The sequence below is a fragment of the Vanessa cardui genome, chromosome W (assembly GCF_905220365.1).
Source record: "Vanessa cardui chromosome W, ilVanCard2.1, whole genome shotgun sequence".
Lineage (NCBI taxonomy): Eukaryota > Metazoa > Arthropoda > Insecta > Lepidoptera > Nymphalidae > Vanessa > Vanessa cardui.
The window spans coordinates 12,297,486-12,316,790 of NC_061153.1; the positions used below are offsets into that span (position 1 = coordinate 12,297,486).

General features: G+C 35.6%; 1 pseudogene; it reads left to right on the top strand.

Annotated features, from left to right (window-relative positions):
- Nucleotides 1-17,348: 17,348 nt before the first annotated feature.
- On the top strand, nucleotides 17,349-17,948 carry LOC124542628 (annotated as a pseudogene).
- The last annotated feature ends 1,357 nt before the right edge of the window (nucleotides 17,949-19,305 follow it).

Sequence of the window (19,305 nt, forward strand, 5' to 3'; positions counted from 1 at the left end):
GAAGCATTCAATTCTTCAATAACCTCCTTTAAAACGTTTGACGACATTTCAACAATTCTAAAATGAATGATATCGTTTCATAAAGGAACAGCTTCAACCTTCTTTCTTTAATTCTTACCACACACGAGTTCCACAATATCCAGTGCGCAAGGCTTCACTAATGTTTCCGCGATAGTGTGTGGCTTCTTTTGCTGAGCAATACGGTAAGCAACCTTGCAAAATGCCTCAAGACATGGTTTTTGTGTCGGAGTGAATCTTAATTTAGATAAAGTGCTGGCTTTTTCAAATCAAGCCCTCTTAGTTATTACATTTCCAGGGTGGACAATTTTAAGATGTTCTGACCACTTTGCTGGCTTCATACTTCCATTAGCAAGGACTTTTTCGCATAAAAAACACTGCGGTTTTTGAGTTCCATCACGTTCAGTCACGAAAATAAACCCAAAATTGACATGAGACTCGTCATACATTCGTTTCTTGGACATTTTCTTGAACAAGCTGAAACAATGTAATACAATATACAGTTACCTACGCTATTGAATAAGTAAGTTCGTATATAAAAAAATACTTAATAATTCTCATGTTGATATTTTGTGCCATGCGGCGCGCGGCGCGGCGTGTCAATAAGCTTGTTACTCGTCTGCTTGTATCGCGGGTGAGCGCGAGACTGGGTGCGCGATCGGATGGCGCGGGCGGTGTGTGGCAAATTGGCAAGAACTCACGTGCCTGTCCGGGCTCGCGCCCTCCCGTAACCTACCTACTAAGGACCCCTGATTTACATGCTACGGACTTTACTTTACTTACTTTAAGAAACCCTACTTTATGGTATTATATCGTAGAACGATAAAAAAACCATAATGAGTACAACGTCTTCTACATCACTATCACTGCTGCTTATTTGCCCTTTTTAACCGACTTCAAAAAAAGGAGGAGGTTCTCAATTCGTCGGGGCCTTTTTTTTTCATGTATGTTACCGAATTACTCGAAGATGGCTGGGCCGATTTTGACAATTCTTTTTTTGTTTGAAAGGGCATGTTTTACAGGTGGTCCCATTGTCAGGAGATCAGGATCTGATGATGGAATCCTGGAGAAATCGAGGGAACTCCTTAAATTTTATAGGCACACCTATAGTGATTTCGGTTTTATTCAAAGTGCCTTGGTCATATGCTCACGAAAAGTGACATTTGATGAAGTGGAACTGATGATGAAGACCACAACTAGTAATCAGAACCTATTAGTAAGTAACTATTTTACGGGCTTAGTTCTATTTCCTTAAGATAGTCGTCAAGCAATTGATGTTAGTAAACATGCCTATGATGAAGTCTAGCTGATGGTGGACTACCAGGAGAACTCCTCAATGATTAACGGCATTAAAGTGAATGACAAACACTACCAATTGTAATTATAAATAACAAAACAACACTGAAAAACAGTAAATAAATTTTTATAAATTAAAAAAAACCACCTTCAAAAATGAACTAAAAAGAAAAAAATAATCAGTTACATCCATATCCAATTTACGATTTTTTAATCACCTTTTGAAGGCGGTGCCAACAAAGTAAATAAATTCCTATATTGAAATCATTTAATTTGTATCGAATTAACAAATTTCGCTCCACCACATAACGATCATCTGGCTGTATATGTTTGAGATGCCAGGTTTCACCGGCGTCACTGAGTTCGATTCCGACCTTAAGTATACATTTCATTAATTATTGATTTACAATTTTTGAATATACATTTAGAAGAGGGCGCTGCACGCAAGCACAATAGTTTCACAAGAATACAATTTTAAATTATATAAGTGCGTACTAGTAATTATTCTTGTGTTAAAAATACATATACATGTGTAATCCATTTGTGGTAACGTTATCCAAATGGATTAACCGGAGACGACGACAAAAAGGGACGTTCAAATATACATGACGTGACAAACACTTAACAAAATCAAAAATTGATAATAAAATCGATAAAATCGTGAGCTAATGACGTGAAAAGGAACAATTGAACCACATTAAAGACGAGGTGAGGTGACGGAATAAAATTAATTGTAAAAATTGGTGTTGTTATAATGAAGTGATAATAATTGTGAGGGTAGCTTGAACAGAACTTTGAATAAACTACCCAACGAATGTTCAAGAGCTAGAGGATAAATTACACGTTACTTCATATTAATCTATTGGTCCAGGGGTCTCAAGTAATGCTTGTATTCAACTGGACAGAGTTCGATCCCGAGTGGAACACATACAGATTTTTAGTGCCGAAAGCGATGGTTCCCCTGACATTTTGTTACATGACCAATTAAACGCTATTTTTTCTCCTTTTCCTCTTAACCTTAATATCGTCCACATTAACGCTCAGAGTATCCCTGCACATCTCTCTGATATTTCAATGTCCTTCAGTAACAGTCAAGTAGACGCTATCTTGATTTCGGAATCATTCTTAAAACCTTCACTTCCCTCCGTTCAATTCTCCTTACCCGGCTACAAGTTAATAAGAAACGATAGAACGGGAAAGGGTGGGGGTGGGGTTGCTATCTATCTAAGAACGGGAATCCCATACACGATTGTACTGTCCTCTCCTAAGCAATACTCCGAATCCGCTGAATTCCTTTTCCTTGAAATTATCCTTGGCCACTCCAAAGTACTCCTAGGTGTCCTGTATAGTCCCTCAATTCATATTGATTATTTTTCCTCCCTAGACAATATCCTAAACAACCTTTGTCCTTTGTACCAACATCTTCTATTGTTAGGAGATTTTAATACATGTTTAATAAAAAATGATTCTCGTTCGAATAAGCTTCTATCTATTCTGTCGTCCTTAAACTTACATTCCCTCCCTCTGTCTACTACACATCACTTTCCTAATACTACACCTTCTCTTCTCGACCTGATTATTGTTTCTCTTCCTGATCATGTTGCCACCCACGGTCAATTACCCTCCTGCTTCTCCTATCACGACCTCATATTTGTCTCCTATAATGTCCGCCATTCCAAACGAAAACCTTTATATACCTTTCGTCGTAGCTTCAATCAAATCGACAATGACGAGCTAAAGCGTGATGCTGGTAACATCGACTGGACACCTATCTTAGACGAAGATTGCATTGAGAAGAAGGTCAGCCTCTTTAACACCAAATTGATGGACCTGTATGATTGCCATGCTCCTATTAAGCGAGTTAAGTTGAAGCACCGACCAGCTCCCTGGATCACTTCCGAAATAAAGGAAATGATGTCAAAGCGTGATAAAGCTAAAGCTCGCCTTAGAAAATGGTCGTCTGATGATAACTTGGACCGGTACAGATTACTGCGAAACCGATGCAACAAATTATGTCGTGAAGCGAAGCGTAGATACATCCACGACACTATTCATAATTCTGACAGTAAACAGGTCTGGAATTTCCTAAAAACTTTCGGTGTTGGTAAAGTTCCCGTTTCTGGTGACAATTTAGTGGATCTCAATGCTTTAAATTCACATTTTTCTACATCTCCTATTGTTTTGGACGATGTAATTAAATCAAATACTATTTCGGACTTGTCCAAACATGTATTACCGCAATGTTCTTCTTTCTCTCTTCAGCCAGTTACCGAAGATGATGTAAAGAAACATGTATCATCGATTAAATCAGCTGCAGTTGGTAGTGATTCGATTTGTTCCAGAATGATTCTCCCTATTCTCTCTGAGCTCCTTCCTGTCCTGACGCATCTGTATAATTACTCCATATATACCTGCACTTTTCCGTCAGTATGGAAAAATGCTCACATTATCCCTCTACCTAAAATACCTAACCCTAGTTCTCCTTCACACTATAGACCAATTTCAATCCTCCCTTTCCTTTCTAAAGTTTTGGAACATATCATTCACGAACAGTTGGCGTTTTACCTCGTGTCTAATCGTCTCCTGAGCCCTTGGCAGTCTGGTTTTCGAGCTGGTCACAGCACGGTTACAGCGCTTCTAAAGGTTACGGAGGACATTCGATACGCTATGGAGAATCGTCAACTTACTGTAGTTGTATTGCTTGATTTTAGCAATGCATTTAACTCGGTAGATCATGATGTTCTTTTATGCGTTTTACGATCTTTAAACGTGTCATCCTCCGCGTGTATCTGGTTTGAATCATATCTTCGAGGACGCTCGCAGTGCATTCAGTTGAGTGAATTTGAGTGCTCAAATTGGAGTGCGCTTAATTCGGGCGTTCCTCAAGGCAGTGTGCTATCCCCTCTTTTATTTTCTGTCTTCATTAATACTATATCAGCGGTAATTTCTTCTAAGTTTCACCTTTATGCAGATGATCTACAATTGTATCGCCACTTTAGTGTTGTGAATGTTACTACGGCTATTACTGGTATAAACGAAGACCTCAAACGAATTCACAATTGGGCTAACAGTTTTGGCCTTGTCGTGAATCCCGAAAAATCGCAGGCATTAATTGTTGGAAGTCGGTATATGCATAAATGTCTCTCTTTAAATAGCATTCCTCCTTTGGCATATAACGGCATACCTATTAATTATACCGAGCATGCCAAAAATTTGGGTCTTCTTTTCAGTAGTGACCTGTTCTGGTCCAAGCATATCAATGAGGTAAGTAAAAAGATTAATTTCTCCTTTCACTCCCTTAAACCTCTTCAATATTTCCTTCCTACAAAAACAAAAACTCTTCTTGTTCAATCTCTTTTGCTTCCTCTGATAGATTATGCTGATTCCTGTTTTCTCGACGCTACTGAAGAACTACTTGATAAACTTGAGAGGCTACAAAATTTATGCATCCGCTTCATTTTTGGTCTACGCAAATTTGATCATGTCTCTAGATTTCGAGCTGAACTCAAGTGGCTTCCTATACGTCTTCGCAGGGATACTCACGTTCTATGTCTCCTTTATAATGTGTGTTTATTATAAGCATTTATATATGTAAACTTTAATGTATTATATATATATATATATATATATATATTTCTCATTTTTAGTTTAGTATTTGTTTTAGTTTTATTTTGTAATTGTAAACTCTTGCCTGTCTACCTTTCACTGTTCTGTCTATTTTCACTCTTCTGGGTATGCTGGAAGAAATCTCTTATAGGGATAAGCATACCTTTTAAATTTTGCTTTCCTGTGACTTATATATTTGTATCTGTACTGTATCTGGCAAATTTTAATAAACTGTTAAGTAAAATAAATAAATAAAACATCCTCTAAATTTGCGCGTGACAAATCCTCTTCCTCCTCCTCTTCCTCATAATCACTTTCTCAACAACCCTAATATACATATCAATATTATAGACTAATAAATAATTATAACTAAACTAATAAATAAGCAGTAATATAAATCGTCTTTTTTTTTATGAAATAGGTGGCAAACGAGCAGGAGGCTCACCTGATGGAAAGTGACTACCACCGCCCATGGACATCTGCAACACCAGGGGGCTTGCAGGTGCGTTGCCGGCCTTTGAGAAAGGAGTAGGCTCTTTTCTTGAAGGTTCCCATGTCGTATCGGTTCGGAAAAACCGCCGGCGAAAGCTGGTTCCACAGAGTGGTTGTGCGAGGCAGAAAATGTCTAAGAAATCGCGCTGTTGTGGATTTTCGGACATCAAGATGGTGCGGGTGAAACTTAGAATTTTGACGAGATGTCCGAAGGTGAAATTCAGCAGCCGGGATTAATCCGAACAATTCCTCGGAACATTCCCCGTGAAAAATTCGGTAGAAGATGCAGAGTGATCCAACATCTCTACGCAAAGCCAAAGGATCAAGGAGATCGGAAAGGGCTTGATCGTCGATAACTCGAGCCGCTCTACGTTGGATGCGGTCAAATGGAAGGAGCTGGTTACTGGGGAGCACCCGCCCAGAGGTGAGAGCAGTACTCCATGTGAGGCCGAATTTGCGCCTTGTAAAGTTTTAGGCGATGGGCCGACGTGAAATACTGTCTCGCCTTGCTGAGCACACCGAGCTTCTTTGAAGCCAATTTGGCTTTGCCTTCTAATTGACCGCGGAACTGAACGAGGCTCGAAATATCAACGCCAAGTATTCCGATACTACCTGTAGCGGCTATCGGGATGTTCTCAAATCGTGGAGATACGACAAATGGTGTTTTTTTAGCGGTTAACGCGCAAACTTGCGTCTTTTTGGGGTTGAAATGGACTAAATTTAGCCGGCCCCAGTTCGAGACTTCGTTTAACGAAGACTCGATTTCAGACACAAGTTTGTTCCGGTTTTCTTCGACGTTTTCCCGAGAAATATTAGCGCGGCCGGTGTATAAGGTGTCAACGGTACTGTCGTCTGCATAGCAATGAATGTTCCCGATTTGCAACAAATCATTGATATGCAGAAGAAACAGAGTGGGTGATAGAACGCAGCCTTGTGGAACACCAGCATTGACGAATTTTAAGTCAGAGATGCAGATTCGAGATAAAATTTCTTTAGGGAATTTTTGAAAATTAATAATGTTTTAGATTTTTATTATATTTAATGGTAAAAGAGTCACTGTAGAATTTTGTTTTATGTGCCGGTATTTTAAGTGTAAATCTCCGGGAAGATCTCAAAAGAGAAGGATCGCCTAGAAATTCAAATTTCTCCTTTAAATAAGAAGGAGCCCTTAAATTAAATAACCCACAGTACAGAAGAGACAAAATATGCAAGTTCCGGCGAAAACGAATAGGGAGCCACTTGAGCTTTGAACGATATACAGAAATGTGGTCATATTTGCGAAGGCAGAATATGAACCGGATGGCGATATTTTGAAGTCGCTCAAGCCTATTGAGTTGGTCCTCGGTCAGATTAGTATAGCTTGCATCGGCATAATCAAGAATAGGTAGAAAGAGAGAATTTGCTTACATAATTTTGGTAGGAATTGGTAGAAGGGATCGAAGCCGTCGTAGCGAGTTCAGTGAAGCGTAGGTTCTTCTGCTCAGTTCTTTCAAGTGATCTGGCCAAGATAATGTTTGGTCTAAATACACCCCTAGATTTTTCACAACGGAACAGTAAGTTAGATAGGTACCATTGTACTCAATAGACGGTATATCAGTGTAATTAGCCTTAGAGACCATGCCCGGACTACCAATAATAATGACTTGTGATTTTCCAGGGTTTATAGCAAGTCCGTTCATTTTACTCCATTGGTGAATTTTCTGTAGGTCGTAATTCATGCCCTTAATCGCAATGTGAAGATTTTCAAGCGTAGTGTGGCGATTAATTTGAATATCATCTGCATACATATGGTAGGAGGAAGAAATATACTGAGAAATGCTTCAACTTCACGCGCTCTCGCGGCATAAACAGTGTTTCATTCAGCTCCGCACATAAATCGAAATTAAAATTGTTCACAGTTGTTTTTAGTGATGAAAAACTATAGTTTTTAAATTATTAGGGCATAGGATATATTAGTGTTAGTGTGAATCTATAAGATAACATTATAAATATGTTTTTTTTTTTTTTTTGAATAATTGTCTTAATTTTCATTGATCATATTATTATTTTGCTCAATGTCATCAATTTTTATATTTTAATTTTAATCTGTGGTTTCTATTTTGGCCAACGTGTGTTTATATCTACGTTTTATTCTTCTTAGCTCCAAATGAACTTGTAATCGGTGGAAACTTAATTGGTTTATGTATTTATTTTTATATGAATTATTTTCAATTGATTGACTGTAATACTGTTTGTTTCCCAATAAACAAATAAATAAACAAATAAATAAATAAAATTGCAAAATCTGTGAAATAGTGAACTTCTTGTTATATTGGAAACGTATTCTAAAATTATTATCAGATTTTTGACGTTTCTGTATGTGTAGATTCAATAAACTACTTTACAAGTGCAAATTGAACTGTTAAAATAAAACAAAACCAAAGTGTACATATGTGTTATTACTATTTTATAAAAGAAATACCTCCTTATTATATGTATTATTAAACACGTTGATAAACTATAATATTGGGATTCATAAATTCGCTTAACCAAAGTATCAGCTACTAGCGCAGTGGTGACTAGTGTGAATTATACTCTGTAGCGCTCGAAGGCCGCAAGATCAAATTCCAGAACCTCCGTTAATTTTTATTTCTTTAAAATTATTTATCTTTCTTAGACCTGAAGAGATGGCGACAGACGGTACTGAGCGATGTGCTGGATGCAAAAATAAACTACGCAATATGGAATTTCTTACTTGCTTAACATGCGAGTCTAAATACGAAATTGAATGCGTAAATATTAGTTTAAAAAAGTTCAATGAGATGGTCGATAAGTGTAACTGGAAATGTCCAGAATGTTATAGTAAGCAACCGAAAGTAGGAAACATAAATACACCCGTTCGACAAACGTTTACGGGCGCTAGTGGCACTAAATTGGTTGAAGGATTATCAGAATCTTCAAACGTTACTACACGAAAGAAATTAAGCAAATCTCAAGGTGTTTCGATGAGCAGCGATAACTATGGCTCTGTAACCGAGAGTACACTTCGTGATATTATTAAACAGGAACTCTCAAATACAATAAAGTCATTAGTTACATCACAATTAAACGCAATAAACGAACAAATGGCAAGTTTCTGTGAATCTCTCTCATTCATTAATATCCAGTATGAAGAAATGAAAACAAAATTGGAAGAAAAAACTGCCGTAATTGATAAGTTAAAGACTGATAATGAATACCTTAAATCTGCAGTAAGAGAACTTAGTAATAAACTTAATACCGTAGAATTACATATGAGGGAATGTAATGTTGAAATAAATGGTATTCCTGAGCACAAATCGGAAAACTTAGTAAACACTGTAATTCAGTTGGGGCAAGTCGTAAGCCATCCTCTCTGTATTGATGATGTCCAGAGCGTTACTCGAGTTTCTAAGCTTAATAGAAGTAGCGATAAACCACGCTCAGTTGTTGCTAAATTGCGTAGTGGTAGATAACGTAATGCGCTTTTGGCAGCTGTCGTAATTTTTAATAAAGCTAATGCTCAAGACAAACTAAGCACCCATCATCTAGGTATTGGTGGCACACGGAAACCCGTTTACATATCCGAACATCTAACTCCTACAAATAAAGCTCTGCACGCAGCTGCTCGCTTAAAAGCTAAACAAATGGGCTATCGTTTCACTTGGGTGCGCAATGGAAGAATTTATGTTCGAAAGGATGAATTCAGTCAAGCAAAATTAATAAAAAATGAAGATTCTCTAAAGCTAATAAATTGAAGGAAATTAAAAAAAAAAAAAAAAAAACGGAAATGTTATAGTGTTCAGTTATATCCCAATGCTCGAAATTTACTATCAAAACGTTAGGGGTTTAAGATCCAAAACAAATGATGTGTTCAAAAATATATTAATTTCGGATTGTAAAGTAATTGCTTTCACTGAAACTTGGCTAAATTCTAGTATCTCTAGTAACGAATTGTTTGATGCCCGCTATGTCGTATATAGAAGAGATCGATTGTGTTGTCAAAACACCAAAAAAGATGGAGGAGGTGTATTGATTGCAATCTCACGCAAAATATCTTCGTCTCGAATGTTGAATTGGGAAATTGATAATGAAGCTTTATGGGTTGTACTAGAAATAATTGTAGATAATACTGTAAAAAAAATAGCAATTTGTGTAGTGTATCTAACCCCCCTGGTAAAATTAGAGACTTTAAATAAATTTCTAGAGAGTGTTGATAATGTTATTAGCCAGGTGGAAGATATAATTATCTTGGGAGACTTTAACATGAGCTTCATAAACTGGAATACAAATTGTGACAGTCAATATGCCACTCCTTCAAATTATACTACTCCATTGGGTTATGCATTAGTTGATTTTTTGTCTATTAACAATTTCTCTCAGTTCAATACTGTTAAAAATTGTGACAATAAACTTCTAGACTTGGTTATAAGTAATTTATCAAATTTATCAGTTAGTAAACCTCCAGATCTGCTAAGCAAACTTGATTCATACCATCCTCAGTTATTAATAAAAATTTTATATACACATGTCCCATGTCTTAGACTTAAACGATGTCCTAAATATAACTATTATAAAGCTGATTACCCTTCAATTGTTAACGAATTAAAACACATAGATTGGTTTAAAGAATTTTCTACTTGTAACGATGTTAATGCCATGGTCAAGATTTTCTATACTTCTCTGTCCAACATAATTACAAAATTTGTACCTAAGCGTAAACTACGCGATGCTAGATTTCCCATATGGTTTGAACAAAATTTAATTATATTAATTGCTAAAAAGGAGAGAATTCGTGAACGTTTTAATAAATACGGAAATCCAAGAGACAATTTAGAATTTAAGTTACTTCGCAGACGTTGTCATAAACTTTTAAACAGATGCTACGTTAAATATAAAAAGCAAACTCAAGCCAATATCTCAAAGAATCCTAAAGCGTTTTGGAATTTCTTTAAAAACAAAAGAAGCGATGAATCTTCTTTACCTGCGTCAATGGCTTTAGACAACATTACGGCTAATTCAGGTGTTGAAATTGCTAATTTATTTGCTAACCACTTTTCCTCAGTTTTTACAATCAATAGCCATAATACAATTAGAAATTTTAATCTAAACATCCCACACATTGGTAAAGTAAGTTTTCATGAAAATGCGGTTTTAAAGCAATTAAAATCTTTAGATATACATAAAGGTTCCGGCCCAGATAACATTCCTCCTATTTTCATTAAGCGATGTGCTTCGGCAATCGCTTTTCCATTAACGTTAATTTTTAATCAGTCTATAAATGAGGGTATTTTTCCTGATGAATGGAAAAAAGCACGAATTGTTCCCGTTTACAAAAAAGGCGATAGAATGGATATAAAAAACTATCGACCCATATCAATTCTTTCTTGTTTTTCCAAGTTATTTGAAAAATTAGTATATCCCATAATATCTAACCATGTTGGCCGTTTTCAACCGACTTCCAAAAGGAGGAGGTTATCAATTCGTCTGTTTTTTTTTTTTTTTTATGTTTGTTACCTCATAACTTTTCACTGGGTGGACCGATTTTGATAATTTTTTTTTTGTTTGAAAGGTAGTGCTTCCCGTGGGGTCCCATTTTTTTATTTTTTTTTCCGATGATGGTATCCATGTGAAAACGACATAAGTCTTAAATTTGCATTATGTATATGCGCGACAAATAGGTGAATAACTGAAAATCACGTTAACCAATTTTGATAATTCTTTTTTTATTATAAAATATATACTTCTAGGGTAATTTGGTGAAAGTTTGGTAAGGTTCTGGGCACAGGATCCATGACAAAGTAACGGAACGGAAGGGAACGGAACAATTCTGAGGAGCACGTTAGCGATACTCGGTCGAATCTTTTATTTATAGGTTATTTAGATATTTGAGTCACCTTCCGTAATGTGGTTATGTTTATGTAATTATCATAGTCGAATATTATAATCAACTAGCTACCCACCCCGGCTTCGCACGGGTGCAATACTGATACTAAATATACTACAGAATTTGTTTATATACGACATCACATCGCAAAGTTCTAAAATTATCAGTGTTTCTTTACTATATTGTTCATGTATTATATACATAAACCTTCACCTTGAATCACACTATCTTTTAAAACAAACCGCATCAAAATCCGTTGCGTAGATTTAAAGATATAGGGACAGAGAAAGCGACTTTGTTTTATACTATGTAGTGATGGAACTCCTATACGGCTCGCAGTTAGGGTGCGATATGGGGCAGAATTTCTTACTATCTTTAATCAAATTTTGTGTATGTGATGTGATGTCATATGATGTACAAAATATAGTTGGTCTTTTTCAAAGTTTTTTTGCTGAGTTCGATTACAGCTCTTTCGAGGGATCCTTGTAGTTTACGCCGCGTGACGTATTAAATCCGCATTTTCGAAAGTCTATTTTTGCTTTATTCGCAAGTTTCCTTTGAAATTGTCCTCGAAGTAGTTTCTGACTCATATAAACGGAACGCTTAATCTATCCATATTAAAAAAAAAATAGTTTGTCAACATCAGCTTCACTTAAAATCAAAAAATAAATAAAATTTTAACAAAAAGAAAAACCGACTTCAAACAAAACACTATTTTAAAACAAATGAATATGCACGAAAAAGTAATAAAAATAATTGCGTATTCAACATATTTTTTAGAGTCTTCCTAAGTTAAATGAAATGAAAAATATTAGACTACTTAAAAGTCGATTAACGATTATATCATGTAGTTATAATTATTGTTATATTTGGAGTCGGTGTCAGCCAATAAAACCCTACAGTATATCTATCAAAAAAACAATACGAGAATACTTTAACAAATATGTTTTTTACAAATTACCTTTTACACAATAATATACTGGATCAATCAAGGGGCTCGTATCGCTTCTTTCTTTTGATTGTTGGGGCAAGGGCACCGTGGCTGACACCGGCTCCAAATATACCAATAACTATAACTACATGATATAATCGTTAATCGACTTTTAAGTAGTCTAATATTTTTCATTTCATTTAACTTAGGAAGACTCTAAAAAATATGTTGAATACGCAATTATTTTTATTACTTTTTCGTGCATATTCATTTGTTTTAAAATAGTGTTTTGTTTGAAGTCGGTTTTTCTTTTTGTTAAAATTTTATTTATCTTACAAGTGCCCAGCACGGTTTCAGAAAAGGTCTCTCTGTCGAAACCAATTTATCAGTTTTTATTTCAGACCTGTCACGTGCTATTGATATGGGACAAGAAATCGATGCAATTTATACTGATTTTAGCAGTGCATTTGATAAAGTCGACCATGTCTTATTGCTAAACAAACTAAAGCACTATGGAGTAGAGGGATCTTTATTAAAATGGTTTAAATCTTATCTAGACATGCGACCCCAATGTGTTGCTGTCAATGGTTTTGAATCAAAAACGTACTACGCAAAATCTGGGGTACCACAAGGATCACATCTCGGGCCACTATTATTTCTCGTGTTCATAAATGACATCACCAATGAAATATTGCATTGCAAAAGCTCATTATTTGCTGACGATTTAAAAATTTATAAAACTATTAATGACAACAGAGATGCCCTACTGGTTCAAGAAGATCTAAACAGGATATCTACCTGGTGTAATGAAAATAATATGACTCTTAATGTTAACAAATGCTTTTTCATAAAATATACTAGAAAGAAAAAAACCACTTGTTTCTAGTTACTCTATTTGTAATAAAATATTACAAGAGGTTACTGAAATAAGGGATTTAGGAGTCATTATTGATAAAAAATTAACTTTCACATCTCATATCACTAAAATAGTTACGAAAGCAGCTCTTGCTCTCGGGTTCATTAGGCGCAATACTAAAGGTTTCTCTCAAGCTACAAAAATTATATTATATAATGCATTAGTACGCAGCCATCTGGAATTTGCTTGTGTTATTTGGAATCCCACTTTTAATATCCACTCTCAACGAGTTGAAAGTATACAGCGTGCTTTCACGAGAAGTCTCGCTTTTTCAGCCAGTGGCATCTCCCATAGGCAGCCATATAATCAGCGATTAACATGGTTTAGGATGATATCTCTGAGGGACAGACGAACAGTCCTCGAATTGTGTTTCTTATATAAAATTCTACATAACAGTGTTAAATGTACTAACTTAGTCGAGCGTATATCTTTTTCGGTTCCGAGTAAATATCCAAGAAACAAAATTCGTAATATATTTCATATTCCTAAAACAAGAACACAAATGGGAAATCAAGCACCTATCGCAAGGTTATGCATGAATTACAACACCATTAATAAAAATATACCTGGCATTGACATATTTAGTGATTCCTTGAATGCTTTTAAAAGAAAACTTTTCAATCATTTTAATTAAATAATTTTATCTTGTTCAATTTCTATTTAGGTATTTTCTATTAGGTTTTAATTTTTCTAATTTTATATTAAATAAATTTAATATATATGTATAATTGTTCCGTGTCGAGTTGTTTGCGAAAGTCATGTACGCTAGTTATTGATGTATATATTAAGAACATGATTGTCTACTACTGAAATTATGTAAGTGTGTTAAATATATATATTGTTAGCGTGCTCAAATAAATAAATAAAAAAATAAATGGAATTAATGAAAATAGCAAAGAGCAAGGGAGATAAGACGCCACCTTGAGGTACTTCTGCCTGAACATTACAACATGAAGAAAACGTCTCATTAAGGCGTATACGTTGTTGACGGCCTTTGAGGTAACTCAGAAACCACTCAATCACTGATGGAGATATGTTAGAGGAACTTAACAAACTCAGTAAAACATCGTGATCAACGCAGTTGAATGCGTTGCTAAAATCTAAAAGTGTTAAAATAGTGAGTTGTTTTTTGTCCAAGGCTAACCGAATATCGTAAGTAACAGAGAGCAGAGACCGTACTATGACCTGCACGAAAGCCGGATTGTAAAGGATTAAGAAGTGAATGTTGATTAAGGAAGAGGTTTAATTGGTGGAATACTAGCTTTTCAAGGACTTTAGATAGGAATGGTAGGATGGAAATCGGTCGGAAATCACAATAGTTAATTGCATTCGACTTCTTCGAGATTGGGATGATAAGAGCATTTTTCCATATGTCCAGGAATTTATTACAGGTGATGGAGTAATTAAGTATATGGATAATAATATCTAGGATGGGTATAATCATGTTACGGCTTATGCAGTCAGTACCAACGGCAGTCGAGGACACGGACGGTATGTTCCTTTTAACATCACATTCAGTGAAAGAGGAGAAGGTAAACGGAGGGAAGTTAGAAATTGGTAATGATGAAAGAAAATTCAGCGTAGAATGTTTATCAAAATTTGCTGTTGTAGAAGAAGAAGAGAAATATTTATTCAAGAGTTCAGTATCTATATTTATCGGGGTATTACGAGATTTACCAACTCCAAGTTTTTCAAGAAATTTCCAAGTTTTTGCGATGTCGCCGTTTTCGACAGATCTGTGAGTATAGCGTCGTTGAGCATCTCTACATGATGTATTACAGTGATTTCGTGCCTTCTTGTATTTATCGCGATTGAGGTCAGAATTATTAATTTTATATTTCAGTTTAGCTCGATTTTTCTTTTCAATGAGTTTCTTTAGATCTTCCGTCAACCACGGTGCAGGGAGATGTTTCATTCTAACAGGTCTTATAGGTACATGTACATCGTATAACCCTACAAGCAAACTATTGAAGGTATCCAACTTCTTGTCAATTGAATCAGCAGCTATAACATTGACAAGCATCCTCGCGTAGACGATTAACATCCATTCCTCCGAAATTACGTAGCAGAAGCATTCTTGATTTTGCTTTGGGAGGACGTATTTTATAAGAGAGTAAAATTAAGTCATGGTAGGAAAATACATCGGCAGAACACTGACCATGCTTAGAAACTAAATCAAGAGATGAGACCATAATGAGATCAAGGAGCGAGGGGGTACAGCCGGGAGAAAAGTGGGTAGCTGTGAGGGGTAAAACATGTAGATTGCAGGATTCGGTAATTGTTAATAGCTTTTTACTATTAACGTCGCCTTTAAGTAAATATGTATTAAAATCTCCCATTAAAATTGAGTGGCTGTAACTAGGGACAAAATTCTCTAGCAAATTTTCAAAACTAGGGTAATAATTAATAAGAGAGGAGGGGTTGTAGAATGCACCAAGTAGAATTTTAAAATATGCAAGACTGACTTCAATAAGCAAATGTTCAATCGCATCGGGTAGAGGAGGTTGAGCAGACGAACTGATTACATTATAAGGAATATATGAGCGTAAGTAGACCCCTCCTGCCGACACAGTCATTGCGAATCAATTGAAAGCCAGGTAATGAATAGGATGTCGAAGGAAGACATGGTTTCAACCACGATTCGGAAATAAGAATAGCGTGAATGAGCCGGAACACTTTGAGCATTGATATGGATAACATTAAAATATTTCATACAATCTGAGAAATGTGAACTAAGGGTGACATTAAGTGAAGGAGGAGATGTATTGTGGAAACTTTCTTCACCGGACATTTCGTCAGACGACGACACAACGTGACCTTTATATGCCATAAAGGTCACTTTGTATACTGCTGTGAGACGACATAATAAATAATTAAATATAATTACAACTATGAAAGTAAATATAAAAATAAATAAATGAATAAATATAATTTATACCTAAAGTTCAGTTTGCAATAAATAACTCTGTAAACGAAGTTACAGGCTTTACACCTGCATTTCTAGTCTTTGGCAGATAACTAAATTAGTTTATTAAGTACATACATATATCATGGCAACATATTTAGTTTTAAAATATTAACGTTCGAATGCTCACGGCTAATAGCTCCCTTCAATGAATCATTCTCGACCGTTCCCCCTACTCCCGCACCCCTCTCGGTGGCGGCTGCGCTCGCGCCGCCGCGCCGGCCGTCAGACACGATCAGCTTCGAAGGAAGGAACACCTTTAAGCTGTCCTGCCTGCCGCGACAACGTATCTTCGTACGAGCCCTTCAGCTTACTCGAAGTATTGCACGCAACGTTTTTTTTTTTTTGTTGCAATTTTGTTGTAAAGTATATAAATTTGAACACCGTTTTGGGTAAGTGTTGAACATATATTTTATACGTTTTCGCTGTAGGAAAATTTAGGGGTGTGTGTTGTAACGGTTACTTTTTAAATATGTCTTTGTTCCCAAATCCTATTGTACTTATGTTATTTTATATCTTGTAGTTTGCCTTAATGCTAAATTAATTATTATTTTATTGCCTTCCTCTTTTCAAATTCATAACCGTTATTTTTTTTTTTGATTGCGTATGAACAAAAAAAAATAATTAATCAGATTTAAATATAGCTTTCTTTATTTATTGTGTAATATATAGCTCCGATCTGATTATGACAATCACTCACCAAGATTAACGTATTGCACCGTACTTGCTTGCTTTGCTTTCGCGGCTTGTTTGTAAGGGGTCACATTCAGAGGAGCATATGGTGTGCAGCGATAAAAGTTCTGGGACGTAAATTAAAGGGTTCTACGTCATACTTAGGTTCTACGTCATACTTGGGTTCTACGTCATCCTTGGGTTCTACGTCATACTTGGGTTCTACGTCATTCTTGGGTTCTACGTCATTCTTGGGTTCTACGTCATACTTGGGTTCTACGTCATACTTGGGTTCTAACGCACGCAACGGACGCAAGTTCTCCACCATCCCCTCTAAAGGTCACGTCTGAAGCCCGTCATCCTGGGACCATCACGGAGTACCAGCGGGCTGCAGTGGATTTCGTCGCCACGTCCTGACGACGTGTCTCACCTTCGCGACTCCTGGATTCCTCCCGAACGATAAGCTGCGGGACAAGCAGGGCAGTACCAGCACGGCTGCCTTCTCGGATTTTAAAATTGACAGGCCCTTCCGAACCACACCCAATCAATTTTATGTTGACTGAGGGTGATGTATCTTTTAACGCTCCCGGCACATACTAAAGGAGCAGGTCTTGATGGAATTCTACCTGTCTTTATAAATAAATGTTCCACAGCTTTAGTCATGCCTTTATCGATTACTTATAATAAATCTTTATTATATGGAGTATTTCTTTTTGCTAAAATTTGATAAAATTACTCCTTTATTTAAGGAAGGTGATAAGAATGACGTTGAAAACTATCGCACTATAAGCATTCTTAATTGTTTTGCAAAAATATTCGAAAGTATGGTCTATGATTATATCTACAACCATGTTAAACAAAACCTTAATATTAATCAACACGGTTTCATATCTGGTCGCTCAACAAATACAAACTTGCTAGTATATTCAAATTATCTATTCGAATCATTTAACAAGAGATACAGGTTGATTCAATATATGTAGATTTTTCTAAAGCTTTTGGTCGAGTCGATCATAATATTTTATTGCGAAAGGACAGCCATATGGGTATACATGGAAGTCTCTATCGTTGGCTTTGCTCCTATCTGTCCAATCGTTCTCAGTTGGTTGCTTTACATTGATATGAGTCTACTCCTATCTTCGCCTCTTCAGGTGTTCCTCAAGGTTGAAATCTTGGGCCCTTATTATTTTTAATTTTTATCAATGATCTTTTTCCATTAATAAAGAGCGAATGTCTAGCTTATTCTGATGATATAAAAATCTTTCGTCATATATTAAATTGTTCTGACTGTGTAATGCTTCAAAAGGACCACGACATTATTCAGAGTTGGTGTAACGATAATTTATTGAAATTAAATAATGAAAAATGCTTCGCAATTTCTTTTACAAAGAACAAAAATTTTATTACATATAATTATACAATTAAAAATATTGTAGTCTCTAAAGTAAATGCAATTCGTGACTTGGGTATATTATTTGATAATACTTTATCTTTTAAAATCCATTATGACTACATCACAAGTAAAGCAAATAGATTATTAGGTTTTATTATTCGCACCGCTCAGCCCTTTAGAAACTCGAAGTCTTGGATTATTCTGTACACATCTTTAGTTCGAAGCATTTTAGAATATTGCTCTACAATATGGTCACCAATATACCATACCCATATAGATCGCATTGAGTCTATCTAGCGGCGATTTCTCAGAATACTAAGTGGCAAACATTAATTTCGACGTAAATTACCTACTTATGAAGAAAGACTTCAAAAATATAATTTAAAAAGCCAACACAAGGTGGCTAATGGTGGTCTGGACTGTCCAATATTGGAAAACTTATCTTTTAAAATTCCCTACAGATCAGTACGTCGACCTCAGCTATTTAGCATACCACCTACAAACAATGAAGCATCACAGAATAATCCTATTCACAGAATGTGTAAGCAATACAATAATTTGGAATATCATTGTGATTTGTTTGCAAGCAGGTTTGTTTAAAGGCAGCTTTAATTCTTTTAAATTATCTTTGTATAAATTGGAATTAAGTTGTTAGATCTTATTTATTTTAGTCTTTTTTTATCCTTTTGGAGTAATTTAAGTCATTTTTTTTTTTACCTTTTGTTGATTGCGTCTAGTCGTGTTTACATCTCTTACACACTGAAGTGCTGTTTACAGTTGTAATTGGAAAGCAGATTTATTGTTAAATATGTCAAGTCTATCTAATGTATCTATGTTTTAATCTGTTATCTGTTACTGTACAAAACAAAATAAATAAGTAATTTTTTTGATGCTTTGTACGAGACTTTATCCTTGTTTACGTGGCGGGATCAGCTCATCATCATTGGAGATTTTAATATTAATTATTTGGATAAAAATAACAAAAACAGTAAATTACTCACTGACTTCTTAAATAATTTAAATTTGACGCAACACATTAATAAGCCAACGCATTTCACAAATCGCAGTGAAACTCTCTCAGATTGGTTTTGTACCGATGCAGATGTTTGTCAGGTCTGGGTTAATTATGTAT